Genomic DNA, 14,838 nt, shown 5'->3' with positions numbered 1-14,838 from the left:
CATGTGTCTCCAATATTACTTCAACGAGCAGGGAGACTGGGTCTACCAACTGATAAATCTTGACCCTATGGAACAACAGATCTGCTCAGCCCACTTGGCTCAGCTCTTCCCAGACAACAAATACTCTTGACACAGAATCACGATCAACAAATGCTTCAAGGTGTCAGGACCCAGCAACTGCGCCCCGTCCTCTAAGGATCTCTTGAAATTTCATGTCTCTTCTGCTGCCTGCTAGCCCTCAAGAGACTTTCTGAAACCAAGCTCTTCAAATCTTGAGCCTTGAAGCCTTCCTATGGCCCTTGCTCCTTGAATCTGGTCTCATCTTTGCCTCTGGTCATGCTTGTTGTGAAGCAGTCATGGAAGCATCCCCTTTAAAGGGAAGATGTTTGAATCTTTTTTCCCTACTTTGAATTACCGCCGTATTAAAATGATTTGAAGGAAAAAAAAAAAACATGGATAATTGGAGTAAAATACCTTGCAATTGGTTTGTAACTCAATGCATTGAGTAGACTGTTTGCAAAGATGATGTTATGGACCCAATTGTGACTCTTCAAAATTCATATATTGAAGTCCTAACCTCTCAGTTCAGTTCAGCCACTCAGTCATGTCCAACTCTTTGCAACCCCCATGGACTGCAGAACACCAGGCCTCCCTGTCCATCACCAACTCCCAGAGCTTGCTCAAACTCATGTCCATCGAGTTGGTGATGCCATCTAACCATCTCATCCTCTGTCGTCCCCTTCTTCTCCCACCTTCAATCTTTCCCAGCATCAGGGTCTTTTCCAATGAGTCAGTTCTTCCCATCAGGTGACCAAAGTATTGGAGCTTCAGCTTCAACATCAGTCCTTCCAATGAATATTCAGGACTGATTTCCCCTAGTGTGACTGTATTTGGAGATGGGGCCTTTAAGAAGGTAATTAAGGTTAAATGTAATCTTAACAGGACCCTAATCCAATAGAACTGGTGTTTTTATAAGAAGAGGGAGAGACACCAGAGATGCATGTACACAGAGAAAAGGCCATGTGAGGGCACGGTAAAGAGGCAGCTATCATTAAAGGAGGCAGCCTTTCAAGGAGAGAGGCCTCAGAAACCAAACCTGCCAACATCTTAATCTTGGACTTCAAACCTCCAAAACTGAGAAAATACATTTCTGCTGTTTAAGCCAACTAGTCCATGGTACTCCATTATGATAGCCCAAGCAGATAAATACAGATGGCTGCCAACATTCCTCCTTGTCTGTTGTTATGTCCTCTGGCAATGGGACTTTGCACCTCCCCATTCAGAGGCGGAGTTTATTTCCTCACCCCTTGAGCCTGTGCTTTGGCCAACAGCATGCAACAAAACTGCCATCACATGAAATCTAGAGCCTAGGCCTCAAGTGACCTTGCAGCATCTGTCTTGGCCCCAGTGCAATGCTGCGCTGAGCCCTCCATGAACCAAAGCACCCCTGCTGACAGCTGGCACCAACGCCAGACATGTGATCAAGGCCATTGAAACTTCCAGCCCAGCCTATCCTCCAGTTCACTGTGGCAACATGGTTGAGCAGAGGAAGTCTAAGAGTGGAACCACCAGCCAATTCCAGCTCAAATTGCCTACCTACAGGATTGTGAGCAAATACACTGTTGTAATTCAAAGCTGCTATGTTTTACAGTCCTTTGCTTTCAAATAGTAACCAAGCTGACACAGCATTCTTCTCTCCCTGGCTAGGGCTGAGTGAACCCGACGATATTCCTAAAGGGCAAAGTCTGTTTGGGCAGCCAAAGAACCAGTTCTTGTCCCTAGGCCAGAGAGCTCCCACACACAGGCAGAGAAGACACTCCAGGCTCATGACTGGGAGCTTTCCCCAGATCCAAAGTCAGTAGTCTGTCACTACCCCTGTCTCTTAATGTTTTTGATTATCAAGATCATTTTACATATTACTGAAGTATATAATCTTATAATATTTTGGTTCATGATGAAAATCAATCATGTATTTATTAAATTTTTAACAGAAAATTGCTTTATAATCCTACAACTCTCAAACAACTCACTGTTTATTATTATAGTCACTCATTATTATTTTAAAACACACAAATAGGGAGTTTCCTGGTGCCTGTGGTTAGGATTCTGGGCTTTCACTGACAGGGCCTGGGTTCAACCCCTGGTCAGGGAACTGAGATCCCACAAGCTGTGCAGCATGGCCAAAAACAAAACAAAAACCCACAATCAGCTGTTATGAAAAATGCACAAAAAATTGCCTGGGTATTTTAATATATTTGCCCAAGCTATTACAGAATTCTTTCCACTGCCAAGAGCAGTCAGATTTTTCACTTGATTTTAAACCAAATCCATATAGTTAATCTCCATCAGCAATTTGTTGGCATTGTGTGAGAGGAAATCCCTTCGTATGACTTCTGCTGAACTTTCAAAAACATTCTCTAATGAATGTTATTAAAAAGGTCTTTTATTTCTCTGCCCAAATGAGCCCTGAATTTCAGGCTAGGATTTTTCCATGTCATATTTTGATTAAGCAATGAATAGGTTTGTTTTTGATCAACATAAAGGCTTACATGCTAACAATACTGTCTTGAGATATAAACTCTCAGCTTCCAGGCTTTAGATTCCTCAAATTTATGCCCTGTGGTCAAGGGACATTTTTCAATCAGGAAAGTGATATCATAGTAATCCTTGTAAAACCTTCACTGAAATATGAAACTGAAACACATTCCCACTTGACAGAGGAAAAGCTGAACCACAAGGATAAGAAACCTCCAGAAACTCAGCTAATGCTATGAGACCTTTATATGGCTCTTCTCAGACAAACATGTGTGTGTATATACTTTACAGGCACACTCACACAGATAGATGTGTGCATATTTGCGCGAATGCAGAACCATAGATTGGTCAGGGGCCTCAGGGAGTAAAGCCTAATTTTGTGGACTTATCAAAGTGATTGGACACCCCATCCTAGATACCAAATTATTCTTTTAAAATAATTCAATGAGGATTTCACACAAGAGTTTGAGATTCCATCTTAGGCAGGAGAGGAACATCTGTAAAATTTATAGACTGTATTAGATCTGTCCAATCAGAATTCATTTATTCAGGAAACAGTTTTATTAAGATATAATTGACTTATAACATTATATTATTTTCAGGCATACAATATAATGATTGGATATTTGTATACATTGAAAAATGATCACCACAATAAATCTAGTTATCATTTGTCACCATATAAAATTATGAAATGCTTTTCCCTGGGATGAGAAATTCTAAGATGTACTTTTAAGATTTTACTTTTAGCAACTTTCAAACATGAAATACAATATTATTGATTATAGTCACCATGCTGTACATTATATCCCCATGACTTATTTATTTTATAACCAGAAGTTTATACCTCTTGGCCTCCTTTGTCCACCCTCCAACCTCCAGTCCCTTTGGCAACCACTTATCTATTCTCTGTATCTGTGAGTTTAGTTTGGTTTGGTTTGTTCATTTTGTTTTTCAGACTCCACACATATGGGAAATCATATAGTATTTTCCTTTCTGTCTGACTTTTTTTAACTTAGCATAATACCCTTAAGGTCCATCCATGTTGTTGCAAATAGCAAGATTGCATTCTTTATGGCTGAGCAATAGTCCATTGTGTATATATGTACCACATCTTCTTTATCCATTTATCCATTGATAGACACCTAGACTGTTTCCATGTCTTGGCTATTGCAAATAATGCTGCAGTTAATAGAGGCATGTATATATCTTTTCAAATCAGTGTTCTCATTTTGGAATTGCTGGTTCTAAGTTTTTGAGAAACTTCCATATGATTTTCCATAGTGGCTGCACCAATTTACATTCCCACCAATAGAGCACGAGGGTTCCCTTTTTTCCACATCCTCACCAACACTTGTTCTTTCTTGTCTGTAAAATTTTTTTTTTTTGGTAGGATCTTAGTTCCCTGATCAGGGATTTAATTCATACCCCCTGCAGTGGAAGGACAGAGTCTTAACCACTGGACTGCCAGGGAAGTCCCTATTTCTTGTCTTTTTGATGATAAGCATCCTGACAGATGTGAGTGAGGTGGTATCTCATTATGGTTTTGATTTGCATTTCCCTGATGATTAGTGATGTTGAGCATCCTTTCATGAACCTGTTGGCCATCTGTATCTCTTCTTTAGAAAAACGTCTATTTAGATTCTCTTCCCATTTTTAAATTGGATTGTTTGGTGTTTTGCTACTGAGTTGTATAAATTCTTTATATATTTGGGTATTAACCCTTTATCGGATATGTAATTTGCAAATATTTTCTCCCATTCCATAGGCTGACTTTTTCATTTTGTTGATGGTTTCCTTTATTGTGCAGAAGCTTTTAGTTTGATGTAGTCTCACTTGTTTATTTTTGCTTTTGGAGTTAGATCCAAAAAATCATTTCCAAGACTGATGTCAAGGACCTTTGTTTTCTTCTAGGAGTTTTATGGTTTCAGGCCTTACATTTCTTCAATCCATTTGAGTTAATTTTTGTGTGTAGTGTAAGATATTGGTCTAGTTTCATCTTTTGCTTGTGGATATCCATTTATTGAAGAGACTGTCTTTTCCCCATTTTATATTCTTAGTTCCTTTGTCATGAATTAACTGAGCGTATATGTGTAGGTTTATTTCTGGGCTCGCTATTCTGTTTCATTGATCTATGCATCTATTTTATACCACAGTCAAGTTAGGTAACACACTCATCACCTCATAGAAGTTACCCTGTGTGTGTGTATCTGTGTGTGGTGAGACTATTTAAGATCTACTCTCTTAGTAAATTTCAAGTATTACAATACAGTAGTGTTACTATAGCCACCACACCACTGTACATTAGATCTCTAGAACTTATTCATCTCATAATTGGACATTTGTTCCCTTTGACCAACATCTCCCCATTTTTCCCAGTGACCCTTCCCCTCCCTCTAGCCCCTAGCAACCACTATCTCATTCTAAAAACATCATTACAGCATTGTGTCTTTTCAAATCCAGTTAATGGGACATCCCTGATGGTCTAATGGTTAAGACTGCATGCTTCCAATGCAGGGGGCTTGGGTTCAGTCCCTGGTCAAGGAACTAAAATCCCACATGCCACGTGGTGTAGCAAAAAAGAAGAAGGAGGCAAGTTCTAAAATCCAGTTAACTATGTTTCCTAAACTCGGCTATCTCAGCAAAAATGAGAGATTTCTGAGTCTCAATAACTTGATTCTATTTTAGGCACTGAATTGAGCATTTCCCTGCTTGAGTAGATCTGATCTGGTCACTTGCACACAGGGAAATTTAGGACCTTAAATACCAAATCTGCCCTTTTGTTAGAACATGAATCTTCAGCCAGTGAGGGGAGGTGATAACTAAACCAACCAGAGCACCATCAGCCTCACTTTCCCAAGTCTCATGGTAGAGGTTTCTGGAGTGCATCCCTGTAGCCATGAATTAGAAATTTCAGGATGAGTTCCCCTTTTGGTCATTTCTGAAACAAAATTATTTGGCATCTGATGGCCTGCAACTCTAGTTACCATCTACTGGTTTTGTCAGTTGTCACCGATAGCTGAACACTTGATGCCTTCTTGGTTCACCCTTAGTTGACTCAAGTTTGCAGAGCCAAAGTGAATTGGATCTCAGACTGAATCTTTGCCCCCATATAACAGCTCTGTCCCCGCTTTAATACAGGGGATTGAGCTGATGAATTACTCAGACATCTCTACTCCCTGAGATGTCCCTTGAACATTTGTTGTTCAAAGTGTTCTGCCTCATACGTTATATACATTCTCTCCTTTTACCCTCACAACCAACCCACAAGGTAGCTGCTTTTGTCCACATATTACTAATGAGGAAACTGAAATTCAGAGAATTTAGGGGACCGGTTTGCTAAAGGTCACACAGCCAGTGCAAATAAAGTTGAGCAGTGTCATAAAATGAACTGGCCCAGTTCCCCTATCCCCTCACCTCATTCATCTATCAACCTCCTATTGATCCTTTGGATTTTAGCTGAAACATCTCTTTCCTTCCTTGACACTGTGAGTTCAGCTTCTGTGCTTCTCCTGTGGGCTCCTGTGGCCCCCAGACTTACCCCATCATCCCTCCTCTGTAATCCCTAAGTGGCCAAGAGATTTGTGGCTTGATTTCACAGTTTTAAGCATGTAGGAGATGTTCAAGAAATAGCTGTAGGGACTTAGAAAACAAACTCATGGTTTCCAGGGGCAAGGGATAGTTAAGGACTTTGGGAAGGTCATGTGTATATTGCCATATTTAAAATGGATGGTCAACAAAGACCTCTTGTATAGCACAGAGAACTCTGCTCAATGTTATGTGCCAACCTAGATGGGAGGGGGCTTGGGGAAGAATGGACACATGTGCATGTATGGCTGAGTCCCTTCCCTGTTCACCTAAAACTATCACAACATTGTTAATCAGCTATACCCCAACACAAAATGTTTTCAGTTTTAAAAAATAATAAAATAAAATTTAAAAAACAGGAATGTGAAAAAAAATAGCTGTGGGATGAGTAAATAAATGAATGCATGAGCAGGCCAATCCCCAGGTTTCCACAAAACCCCATCATCTCCCACAAGCTGGTAAGCCCAGTGCTGAACCCTCTAGGGTAGGGGGAAATGCATGGAAATTAATGAGTTCTGCCTTTGTGGCTTTACTGCTAGTTAGAGAGACAATCCAAAAAACAATGATTGGTAACGCAGTGTCCTCTGAGCTAGAGGTGGAGTGGATAGAGGCCAGCTGAGGCAGGAAAATCAACTTATGTCATTGGCAAAGAGGCAAATAGAAGTCTGGTTCATCCAAATTCGTTTCTCAGTCCAAATATGAAAACAGTCACATGTCTATAAAGTATGAACTTGGGGGGTGGGGTTTTCCTGGTGGCTCAGTGGTAAAAAGTTCTCCTGCCAATGTAGGAGACACAGGTTCAATCCCTGGTCTGGGAAAATCCCACATGTTATGGAGCAACTAAGCCCATGCACCACAACTATTGAACCCACAGTCTACAGCCTGGGAGCTGCAGCTACCGAGCCCACGTGTCACAACTACGGAAGCCCATGTGTGCTAAAGCCCCTGCTCCGCAAGAGGAGCCACCACGGTGAGAAGCCCACACACCTGGAAAGTAGCTCCCGCTCACCACAGTGAGAAAAGCCCTCACAGCAACAAGGACCCTGCGCAGCCACAAATAAATAACAAGTTTACAAATATTGTAAAAAATTATGGACTGGGGAATCAAGCCTTTATAGTCAGATGTACCTTTACCATCAGATGTGGATGAATAGGCTAAATACACTCTTACCTGTGAGTGATATATTATCTATTGTACGGTGTGTGTGCTCAGTCATGTCCAACTCTGTGCAACCCAATGGACTGTAGCCCGCCAGGCTCCTCTGTCCATGGGATTCTCCAGGCAAGAATACTGGCGTGGGGTGCCATGCCCTCCTCCAGGGGATCGTCCCTGACTCAAGGATCAAATCCGCTTCTCTTTAGTCTCCTGCATCAGCAGCTGGGTTCTTTACCACTAGCACCAACTGGGAGGCCCTTATCGCCCACACAGATTAGCAATTCTTAAATTGTCTTTGATGGTATTTGTTTGACACAAGTAATTCTTGTCATTCAACATTTTTTCTTTCTTTTTTTCTCTTTTGGTTCTTTGTATGGGCAAAGAGGAGACATGAAGATTACCCCAGACCTGACCCTAGCCTGCTGGTGAGATGCTGGCTTTCTGGGTGACAGCTGCAGATAAGTCTCACTGCTCCTCCTGCTTGCCAAGGCCCTATGCCCTTCATACTACAGTAAGAGAGAAGAAATCAGCGCCTCTGAGCCAAAGCTGAAGCTCTAATTTGCAACTGTCATTACCTTTTTCAGAGTGACCTCCTAATAGGTGCCTCTTGGCAATGCTTGGGCTTAAGAAGAGATTCCTGCTGCCACCTTCTGGGAAAATGAATAACCAAACTCAGTGTTTGACTGGAATTCAAGGGGAAACCGAATTGGGATCTTGCTGAAGATTCATCCTTTTGATTAATTCCTTTACTCACCATCGAACCTTTGTTTGATATCTTCACAGTAGAAATAGCATCCATTTCAGGCCTTAATCAGCCATCTCATTCAACCTCTCAGTTCTTCAATGATTCTGAAGAGATTAGAAGTTGCTTTCCAAAATATTTATTAAATACCTTTTTGCACATGCCAGTTTGCCAGGCAATGCAGAAGGATAATGAAACAGGCCTGGCCTCTCTTCTCCAGAAATTTCTCATTGAGAAAATGGCACAGAGGTACAAGATACAGGACAGAACTGAGGTGAACCGATGCAGGTAGAAAGTTATTTCCCTTTAACATATTATGACCAGAGACACATATATTTTGAAAACAAGGTGAAGAAAGGGTAGAAAGCAAGGAACGAGGCCACCAGAAAACAAAATTTAATGGAAGCAGTTGAGGTGAAATCCCATGTAGTTCATTAAACAAGGCCCCCTTAGGCAAGGGTCCAGGTTTTCCTACATTGTGTTTTTTCTGTCATCATCATCATCATCATTTCTTTTTGCTGTTACATTACATGTTATTTACTTCTTGGCAGCTGCTGCCTAAATAATGTCTTGGTAGCTGCCCCTGGCTCTGATTCCTCTGTATCCAGAATTATTGTTCCTTTTTCTGTGTGGGGAAATAGGACACAGGACACAGGAGAAGGATAACCCTGGGCTACATAGCTGAAAATAAATTGAACACATAAATTCCACTTTCTTAGAAGTCCCCTCAGTCCTGGGGGGGAGGTTGCTGCCGCCCCCAGGACACCTTGGTAGGGCGCTGGGTACCTCCTGGCTCAATTTCTTCTTCTTCTCCCATTTCTTCTTCACTTCACGCCTCCAAGATTGCCTTTTGTCATTTCATTTAAGCAATGTTACAAAACCAAGCTTTCAGCTATTATTATTTTTCCTATTGTTCTTTTAGCAGAATCCAGCCTTCTGCAAAGTTTGCCATTTTTAAGACACAATATGGAGACTATTGGTGACTTTTTAAATAAATGTTATCATTTATTTATGACAAATTTTATGTACATTTTAAAGTATAATTTAAATATATAACATGGACTCTAGTCAAATTTTTGATGGACTAATGAATCTCCTCTTCCCCTCCCCCCAAAATAGGTATGGCCATGTATGTACACATGTGAGAGGGGGTAGAGGTTGGCCAACTTTCCATTTACCAAGTTAGTGCTCGCTTTGGCAACACATATACTAAAACTGGAATAATGCAGAGAAGATTAGCATGGCCCCTGCTCAAGAATTATATGCAAATTCATGAAGCAGTCCATGTTTTTTTCTTGTATGTGCCATTAAACCACCTCCAGATGAGATGGGGGAACACTCCTTCTTTAATTTTGAAATTGTATTTGGAATTTATTGTTGCTGTGTACTAAGAACTTGGCCTAAATAAAATCTTACAAGGTATGTTCACACACAAAAAAATTTTTTTACCAAGTTAGAACCTTAGCAATCTGACAGAGCCTCAACTTCGAACTATTCTCATCATCTTTTTGTGAAAAAAGCAAAAATTTTCACATTAGAAACAAAAGGAGAAAGGACCTAATCTCAGAATCTAGTCATGTCATCCTCTGGAGTTCCAGAGACCCAGAGAAGGAAGCGAGAATGGGGGTGAAGATGTCAAAGACTGAGCAGGAAGGAGAGAAGAAAAGTAAAGAAAATACCACTTTTCCAGATCTTGGAGTACCAGATCATCTGCTAGAAAGATAAAAGAAATAAGCCTGGGGGGTAGTTGTAAAACTTTGGAAGATCTTTTGAGGGAAATGGGAATTTCTTCCCAAAGGCAAACAAGAGGTCTTCTGGATAGTATTAAGGCCCCAAAGTACCTGTGATCCCTTCTTGTTTAAGAAATTGCTGCGGCTGCACCTCACTACGGAGAAGGCAAAGGCAACCCACTCCAGTACTCTTGCCTGGAAAATCCCATGGATGGAGGAGCCTGGAAGGCTGCAGTCCATGGGATCGCTAAGAGTCGGACATGACTGAGCGACTTCACTTTCACTTTTCACTTTCATGCATTGGAGAAGGAAATGGCAACCCACTCCAGTGTTCTTGCCTGGAGAATCCCAGGGACGGGGGAGCCTGGTGGGCTGCCGTCTATTTGGTCGCACAGAGTCGGACACGACTGAAGCGACTTAGCAGCAGCAGCACCTCATTAGTTATTGGTGATGATTTGGAGGGAAACAGGGAGCGCAGAAACCATGGCCTGGAAAAGTCTGATTTCAAGTCAAGAAAATTAAATATTTTGTTGTGAAGAACCCTAGAAGAGCATCTCACAATGCTAATAGCAGGTCCTTGAGGAAGTCACTAGTTTGGGTCAAGAGAACTGTGGTGGCTGCACCATGCCTTCAGCCCTGGTTCCTCATCTGGTTTATCTTCCAAGTGCACACTGTGGTTGGTGTTGCTATGGCTGCCAGGGCAAGATAATAAAGCCCGTCCGTCTCTCCTGAGTTTGTACATGTATTTTATAGCTTCATCAAGGTATAATTTACATGTCATAAAATTCACCCATTGTAAGTATACAATGATTTTTAAATAAATTGACAGACTCATACAACTATCATCACGAACCAGTTTCAGAAGTTTTTCATCAAATCCAAAAGTTCCCTCAAGCCCACCTCTAGTCACTTTCCACTCCTGATCCCCAGCCCTAGGCAAGTCCCTGTGGATACCTTTTCTGGACATTTCACATAAATGGAATCATACAATGTGTACCCCTTTCTGTCTGGCTCCCTTCACTCTGTGTAAGATTTTTGAGGTTCATCAATGGGAAATAGATGGGGAAACAGTGGAAACAGTGTCAGACTTTATTTTGGGGGGCTCCAAAATCATTGCAGATGGTGACTGCAGCCATGAAATTAAAATACACTTACTCCTTGGAAGGAAAGTTATGACCAACCTAGATAGCATATTCAAAAGCAGAGACATTACTTTGCCCACAAAGGTCCGTCTAATCAAGGCTATGGTTTTTCCAATGGTCATGTATGGATGTGAGAGTTGGACCGTGAAGAAGGCTGAGTGCTGAAGAATTGATGCTTTTGAACTGTGGTGTTGGAGAAGACTCTTGAGAGTCCCTTGGACTGCAAGGAGATCCAACCAGTCCATCCTAAAGGAGATCAGCCCTGGGTGTTCATTGGAAGGAATGATGCTAAAGCTGAAACTCCAGTACTTTGGCCACCTCATGCGAAGAGTTGACTCATTGGAAAAGACTTTGATGCTGGGAGGAATTGAGGGCAGGAGGAGAAGGGGACGACAGAGGATGAGATGGCTGGATGGCATCACCGACTCGATGGACGTGAGTCTGAGTGAACTCCGGGAGATGGTGATGGACAGGGAGGCCTGGTGTGCTGCAATTAATGGGGTCACAAAGAGTCGGACATGACAGAGCGACTGAACTGAACTGAATGTTGTAGTATGTATCAGTATTTTGTTCCTTTTTATTGCTGACAGTAATCCATTGCTTGGATATACCATGTTTTGTTTATCCATTCACCAGTATTGGACATATGGATACTTCCTAGACTTTCATTATTACGAATCAGTTCAGTTCAGTTCAATTGGTCAGTTGTGTCTGACTCTGCGACCCCATGGGCTGCAGCACGCCAGGCTTCCCTGTCCATCACCAACTCCCAGAGCTTGCTCAAACTCACGTTCATCGAGTCAGTGATGCCATCCAACCATCTCATCCTCTGTCGTCCCCCTCTCCTCCCACCTTCAATCTTTCCCAGCATCAGGGTCTTTTCCAGAGTCAGCTCTTTGCATCAGGTGGCCAAAGTATTGGAGTTTCAGCTTCAGCATCAGTCATTCCAGTGAATATTCAGGACTGATTTCCTTTAGGATGGACTGGTTGGATCTCCTTGCAGTCCAAGGGACTCTCAAGAATCCTCTCCAACACCACAGTTCAAAAGCATATTTATGAATAATGCTGCTATAAATAATGGACTTCCTGGGTGGTCCAGTGGTAAAGAATCTGCCTGCCAATACAGGAACACAGGTTCGAACCCTGGTCCAAGAAGATTCTGCATGCCACAGGGCTGTTTGCCATGACTAGAGAGTCCTTGAGCAGCAATAAAACTAAGACTCAAGGCAACAAAATAAATAAATAGTAAAAAAAAAAAGTAAAAAAATATTAACATACAAGTCTTTGCGTGAACATATTTTTATTCTCTTGAGTAGATTCCTAGGAGCAAAATGGCTGGGTTGTAGGAGAGTAGCTCAGCTGGTAAAGAATCTGCCTAGAATGCAAGAGACCCTGGTTCGATTCCTGAGTTGGGAAGTTCCCCTGGAGAAGGGCATGGCAACCCGCCCCAGTACTGCTGCCTGGAGAATCCCCATGGACTGTAGCCCACAAGGCTCCTCTGTCCATGGGATTGCAGAGTCGGACATGACAGAGTCACCAAGCACAACAACATCATGATTAGTTTATTAATAAATTTTCAAGAAACCTGTCAAACTGCTTTCAAAATGACTGTACCATTTAAAATTCCCATCAGCGATGCATGAGGGTTCTAGTTTCTCCACATTTGTGTCAACACTTGGCATTATCTGCCTTTTTGGTAATAGCCATTTGGAATGTAGTGACATCTTATTGTGATTTTAATTTGCATTTCATTTCCTTAATGATGCTGAGTATCTACATTTTCATTTGCTTAGCCATTCCTATACCTTCTTTGGTGAAGTGTGTACTCAAATCCTTTGCCAATTTTTAAATTGGCCTGTCTTCTTACTGAGTTTGAAGAGTTCTTTGTATTTTTCAGATATAAGTCCTTTATCAGACTTGTGATTTGAAAATATTTTCTTCCAGTCTATGGTTTGTCTTTTTTTTGAGAAAAGTTTATTTTTATTTTATAATATTCATTGGAAATACACTGGAAGAGTATATATCAAGTCTTCAACAGTGGTTATTCTGGGGCAATAGAAATTTTAGGTAGCAAACTTTTTACTCTTCTTGCTAAATATTTCTAATTATTTTTTTTTCATTTTAATGGGTATTACTTTTTATTTTTTTAATTTATATTTAATTGGAAGATAATTGCTTTACAATGTTGTGTTGGTTTCTGCCATACAACTACACGAATCATTTGTAAGTATACAGATGTCCCCTCCCTCTTGAACCTCCCTCCCAATCCCCACCCCATCTCACCCTTCTAGGTTGTCACAGAGCACAGGGTTGAGCTCCCTGTGTTATACAGCAATGTTATTGCATTCCCATTAGCTAGCTTTTTATTTTTAAAAAACATGAAATGCTTCATAAATTTGCATATCATCTTTGTGCAGAGGACATGCTAATCTTTTCTGTATTGTTCCAGTTTTACTATATGTATGTGCTGCTGAGGAGAAGGCACTGGCGACCCATTCCAGTACTCTTGCCTGGAAAATCCCATGGACAGAGGAGCCTGGTAGGCAGCAGTCCATGGGAACGCTAAGAGTCAGACACGACTGAGCGACTTCACTTTCACTTTTCACTCTCATGCATTGGAGAAGGTCATGGCAACCCACTCCAGTATTCTTGCCTGGAGAATCTCAGGGATGGGGGAGCCTGGTGGGCTGCCGTCTATGGGGTCGCACAGAGTCGGACACGACTGAAGCGATTTAGCAGCAGCAGCAGCAGCAGCAGCAGGTCGAGTAGAAATGGAATTCTAGAAGATGTGTCATCAGACTTTACAGCTTAGACTTCAGATTTATTTCAGATTCATCAAAGGAGAAAGATGGGCTGTACTGCCGCAGTGAGCGGGTTTCCCGCAAACACCGCAGCAAGCAGCTTTCTTCCCAATCGCCAAAGGGCTCTGCTGCGTTTTTTCAGACGCGAAAGGCGGGCGAAGAGGCAGTGTAGGTGCGGGTGGGGGTGAGGAATTAAGGGCTTCTTGGCATTTCTGGAGCAACATTGCCACCAAGAGGAAAATGTAACAAAGCCTCAAGCCATGTGAGCAAACAAAAGGAGGCTGTTGTTCAGTTGCTCAGTTTTGCGACACACTAGGTTCCCCATCCTTCACTATCTCCTGGAGTCTGCTCAAACTCGTGTCCATTGTGTCGATGATGCCATCCAATCATCTCATCCTTTGTTGCCCCCTTCTCCTCTTACCCTCAATCTTTCTACAATACCATTAAGAAAGGAATGCTTTGGTGGAACAGAAAATCCAGAAGTCATGAGTGACTGACTCAGAAGCCAAATTGAAGATAATCCCAGTGATTTGTTGATGGGACAATTTGAGCATCAACAAGGTTGCAATGGTTTGAAATACATGAAACATAAACCTGGGTTTTTTTTGTTTTGTCTTGTTTTTTCCCCTGCATCATGTGGCCAGTGGGATATGTTTTTCCACGGGGGAACCTGTGGTCCCTGCAGTGATTGTATGGAGTCTTAATCCCTGAACCACCAGGGAAGTCTTGGAAAACAGCTCTTTATGTTGGAAACTGATAAATACAGGGAAAGAATCAAGTATCAAGTATTGATCCTGTTTTTCTTATACAAGCAAAGAGTTGGGGGGGAGATCCTTTTATAAATATATTTGGGCTAATAAATGAAAGAATAAGAGAATCAAAATATTCTACTTTGTCACCCCCTTGTAAATAAATGGGTCCAGTCACTGCCCATCAATGACTGATGACATCATAAAAAGAGACAACCAACAGTATGTGCCTAATTATGGGGGCACAACCGTCCACACTGACAAACCTAGACAGTGTGTTGAAAAGCAGAGACATTACTCTGCTGACAAAGGTCCATATAGTCAAGGCTCTGGTCTTCCCAGTGGTCACATACAGTTGTGAGAGCTGGACCTTAAGGAAGGCCAAATGCCAAAGA

The 14,838-nt window shown here is 41.7% G+C and overlaps 1 non-coding gene and 1 pseudogene across 1 annotated transcript; one reads left to right on the top strand and one right to left on the bottom strand.

Annotated features, from left to right (window-relative positions):
* The first annotated feature begins 9,206 nt into the window (after nucleotides 1–9,206).
* LOC138072137 (U6 spliceosomal RNA) lies at nucleotides 9,207–9,313 on the top strand. Its single transcript, XR_011144283.1, has one exon. It is a non-coding gene; the product is annotated as a U6 spliceosomal RNA (small nuclear RNA).
* A 3,952-nt stretch (nucleotides 9,314–13,265) lies between these two features.
* Nucleotides 13,266–13,378, bottom strand: LOC138072145 (U6 spliceosomal RNA; annotated as a pseudogene).
* Nucleotides 13,379–14,838: the final 1,460 nt, after the last annotated feature.

Source organism: Capricornis sumatraensis, chromosome X (assembly GCF_032405125.1).
Source record: "Capricornis sumatraensis isolate serow.1 chromosome X, serow.2, whole genome shotgun sequence".
Lineage (NCBI taxonomy): Eukaryota > Metazoa > Chordata > Mammalia > Artiodactyla > Bovidae > Capricornis > Capricornis sumatraensis.
The sequence above is the reverse complement of the archived record's forward strand: the minus strand, read 5'-3'. Positions and strand labels throughout refer to the sequence as shown.